Source organism: Pteropus alecto, unplaced genomic scaffold (assembly GCF_000325575.1).
Source record: "Pteropus alecto unplaced genomic scaffold, ASM32557v1 scaffold35, whole genome shotgun sequence".
NCBI classification, from domain to species: domain Eukaryota; kingdom Metazoa; phylum Chordata; class Mammalia; order Chiroptera; family Pteropodidae; genus Pteropus; species Pteropus alecto.
In genome coordinates, this window is record NW_006437828.1 from 14,058,258 (window position 1) to 14,062,811 (window position 4,554).

The 4,554-nt window shown below is 52.5% G+C and overlaps 1 long non-coding RNA gene across 1 annotated transcript; it reads left to right on the forward strand.

Annotated features, from left to right (window-relative positions):
* The first annotated feature begins 41 nt into the window (after window positions 1-41).
* Window positions 42-4,259, forward strand: LOC112482152. The gene is made up of 3 exons (XR_003047211.1): window positions 42-2,513; window positions 2,847-3,022; window positions 3,459-4,259. It is a non-coding gene; the product is annotated as an uncharacterized LOC112482152 (long non-coding RNA).
* The last annotated feature ends 295 nt before the right edge of the window (window positions 4,260-4,554 follow it).

The window sequence follows — 4,554 nt, forward strand, 5'->3', positions numbered from 1 at the left end:
CGCTGGGCTCGGAGCAGGGGCGGGCGGGGCCGGGACGGGAAGCCACGCGGACGGAATGTCAGGGCCCGGCGACTGGCCAAACTGACCCAACAGGATGTTTGCTGAAGGCGGCCAGCCGGTCAGATCCGCCGGGGCAGGCGCGAGGCATCGGATCAGAACGGCTGGGTTCCTGTCGAGCCTGGGGACACTGGCCGGACGGGACGGGCAGAGAAGGTTGGCGAGGCCCTGGAGCCTCACTGGGTGTGGCCCAGGCGGGCGCGTCCCCCTCGCGCAGGCCTTGCCGGCTGAGCCGCCCGCGCGCCCACGCGTCCGCCACCTCGCGCACCTGCCGCGCTGCCGGGAGGTCTCCGGGTGCGGCGGACTCGCGCTCAGGTCACGGGTGACACACCAGGGCTCCGAGAGGTGACACACCAGGGTCTCAAATGGCTGCTCTGCGGAAGTCGAGCCCCCATCTTGTCGCCCCTGAACCCCGCGAGGGCCCATTCTCGCCTGACAGGGCAGAGCGCGGCACTCACTGAGTCACCAAAGTCACAGGGAATCCAAGGACAAAATCAAAAGGAACTTTTCAATTCGAGAAAACGATACAAGTAGGAAGCCAGAAAACAAGCTCGACGTGAGCGCGCTGGTCGGCGCTGCTGAGGCGGCGCCTCGGGTCAGGGCCGCGGGCCGAGCGTCTTTGCGCCCCGCCACGATGCGCACTCGGGCGCAGCCACTGCGGTTGTCGCGGGGTCACGACAGAAAAAAATGAGAGAACAAAATAAGAACAAATCAATATTTCTTCATGTAAACCTGTTGTAAATCCTCCATCTGTTGCAATGTGCAAATTCTTTGTATTTTACAGAGTAGCAAATTTTAAAAAAATTTAAAACGGCAACTATTTTTTGAAGACCTTCATACATCATACGCACTAGATTATACATATCATATGTAACCCGTACACATCTGTGTCATCGTTCGTTGCCTAAACTAGAGCGGAATTTTCTCTCTGCCCCAGGCTTACTCCCACAGGTAATCGGCAGTAAAGTGTGGCTGGACCCTCTCAGCTTCTGTTTAAGCTGAGCTAAAACTGTAATCCGGATCCATGTGCTCCGCAGCCTTTCCACTAAATGAGACGATGTATATAAAATACTAGCAAGTGCCTGGGAGGTAGTAATCGCTCAAGAATCCTAGCTACAGTTTTCCATTTTATGTTAACAGCAACACTGTTAAATTAGGAGAATTCGTTAGTGAATATTTGTTCTATAAATGTTTTGTTCTTAGTCCTACACTACGTATAGAATGTACACAAGAGGTGTTTGAGATCTGAAGGGTGTAGAATGTTATTTTAATACGTACCTACGGTTAGAGAAAAACATAATGAGCAGATATTGGGTATAAATTTTAACACATCAGGATGTCAGGGTTGATCTTCAAGGCTATGGTGATCTTGAACTTTCCACATCCTCCAGGTGTTATAAATGAGCGTTCCCTTGATAGTAATAAAACCAAATTTTACTAGGACAGTGTGGCAGCTTCTGCGTGGGTCCCTGTCACCACCAGGCGCGTGGGGCAGGCCTGCCTGCCATCTCAGGGTATTTGAGGAAAACATCCCCGACATGAGACCTGCCTCACTGGAGTAACCGACTGAAAGTCACAGAGGACTGAGCTTCCACTGTCTCCCCCCTCGGACCAGCCTCTACTCCACCACAAGGCACTCGCTCTCTCCTGAAGCTGGTCATTTCATCCTCAAACAGCTTTAGCTTCTGGAAAGTTCTGACCATTCCCTCATTTACATGAAACTTGCCAGAAGAGTAAAATCTGAGTTTAGCCTTCAAACAGGGATGACCTAGTTGATTGTTGTTTTAAAAGTTAGAGTTCCTACACCAGTGAATTTTCAGGAGCCCTATTAGCCAATAAGCGCAATTCAGGCTCAAATTAGTTGTTTTCTCCATCGAAGGATTCAGAGGCGGACAGTTCTTCAGCCATGTCCAGAAATTAATCTTTTGTGTCAGGGTTGTGTTTTGGGGACACTGGAATGTACAAAGTGCACTCTTACGAGCTTTGACCAGCACGACTCCGTTTTATGAAATTCATGAATGAATGAATGAATGACAACAAAGTCCTGCAACTCCTGAGAAGTGCGTCTCAGAATTCCAGAATGCCTGAAGGCCTCTCCCCTAGAAATAACACAAAGTGTTTAGAACGCTCTGGAGTTCAGCTTTGTGATGGAGCAGGCCCGGCTTTCTTCTTCCAGGCCGTCCTGGGTTTGCAGTTCAGCTTGTGCTGGAAAATTTGAAAGCACAGAAATGCGGATATGGACATGGCAGACGGAAAGAGAGCCCGAGTCTGGGCAAGGCTGGGCTCTTCGCGGAGATAGAGAAGGTGATCGTGTTATTCGTTGAAGCATTGACTTGCTTTCGCTGTTTCGTTTGCAGTGTCCTTGAAGGCACTGTCACCGGCCCCTGGCTTTGTTTCGTAACCCGTTTTATGGCTTTTGACTCTATCGTGGTGCTCGCGGTGTTTGGGGATCCCAGGTAGGATTCATTAAATCCACTCTTCGTATTTCAGTTTCTTAAGACTTTCTGGCCCAGGGGGCTAAGCTTAGTTGCCCTGGTTTGAACAGGGGTCTATATAAATGTTAACGTTCTCACACATTCCCACGAAGCAGCAGCCCTTTCATTTCTCCTGGGTATTTTCTAGTAGGTGTCCTGTGGTTTTACATCAGTGTGTAATATTTGTGCCTGGTGGGTTCAGAGATATTCGGGGTCCTGGTAAGCATGTGACTGCTTATCTTATGATCCTTGTGAATCGCCGAGAACGTAGGATGGGGACTCGTGGGCCTGATGCCACACTGTCTTGCTTTCCAGGTGTCTGGCTGATGTGTAAGGTTTGGCTTATCCAGCTCAGCTCCTTGGCTCATCCCGACCCTAACCACTGTCAGGGCCCCTTGCCTGGCACCCCTGGGTCCCTCCCACAGACAAACTCAGAGCTCCTTTTCATTTAAAAAGTTTTGTTACTGATCACGTCTGGAAAAATCCAAAAGGTACAGTTGATTTTTTTTTTTTTTTGAGTAGTAAAGTTACAATGCTTAAGAAAATATTTACAGAAGCTTACAGTTCTAGAATCTTTTTTTAAAATATTTTTTTCAACTACTCAAGTAATATATGAATATTTAGTTACTGTGAAAAAATAAGCAATACATATAGAGTAAATATGGATAAATGGAGTAAAACTTTTTTCTGTAAATTTACTGGTGGGGGCTGTGCACGGTACAATTTGATAGATACTGGCAGATGGATCGAATTTGCCTTCCAAAGCTTGTACCATTGGCGCTGCTGGCAGCCGCCTCTGGAGGTTTCCCGACATGATACTCCCCCCTTGACAGGTGAAAAAAGAAGGCACCTCATGTTAATTTGCATTTCTGTGATTATAATGGAGTTGAGTATCTTTTGTCTTCCATTGTTTGGCTCATTTTGGAGACATGAATGAAACGGGAAGGGCCTCTCCTGCTTCTGACTTTGGTACCGAGGAGGACAGCTCTGAGCCCGGAGGTGAGTTGTCTAACTATCCGGGTTGGGGCACAGGCTGGGGTCCTTCCAGGACACTGTGACTATGATTGTAATCTTAGCTCGAAAAAGTAACAATGATGGAGTGTCAAATTATTTGAAAAGGTCTCTTCAGTTCCCTGCACACTACGCCATGTGTGACACGTCCCTCTTGTTTGCCAACAGCCAGGAACCCCTCGAATTCTTTTGCGCAGGGCCGCTGCACTGCGCATCAGGCGTCGGGAACACTGGGACCACAGCGGGTCCTCCAAGTGCTGCGCTGGTTCCAAGGTGGCTGGGGCGTGACTTCGGCCTGGCCATGTTAGCGACCCTGCTCCGTTTCCTCTTGGCCCCCTGGCCTGCAGGGATACTTACAAAGCCCTTTGTTTTCCTCTCGGAGGTTTGGACACCGTCCACCCTCCTAACGGGCCGAGCCCAGGCCGCAGATGCAGCAGCTGGGGCATCGCACACACCTGGCTGCTCGCTGTTCTGGGCTCTCCGTGCGTCACCTGGCACCTGCGGGTCCTGTTCCATTCCCCAGCGTCCTGCCTCCCAAACACCAGAAGCCCCTCGGCAAGGTTGGGGACTCTCTGGGTACCCCACAAGGTAGACAATCGGGTAACCACCAGAGGCCCACCCCCGGCCGGTCACCTCCGGACACCGGGACCCCAGCCAAGCCTACGGATGCACCGAGGCCCTGCGCGCGGGTGGACACTGCTCCAAGGACACGGGGTCACCGGCCTGCGCGGCGCCAGAGCCCCTCCCGCCAGCGGGGATCGTGGGCGGGCACCGCGACAGCATCCCCAGCCGCGGCCCCGCCCCGACCGCGAGGCCCACCCCCGGCCGGTCACCTCCGGACACCGGGACCCCAGCCAAGCCTACGGATGCACCGAGGCCCTGCGCGCGGGTGGACACTGCTCCAAGGACACGGGGTCACCGGCCTGCGCGGCGCCAGAGCCCCTCCCGCCAGCGGGGATCGTGGGCGGGCACCGCGACAGCATCCCCAGCCGCGGCCCCGCCCCGACCGCGG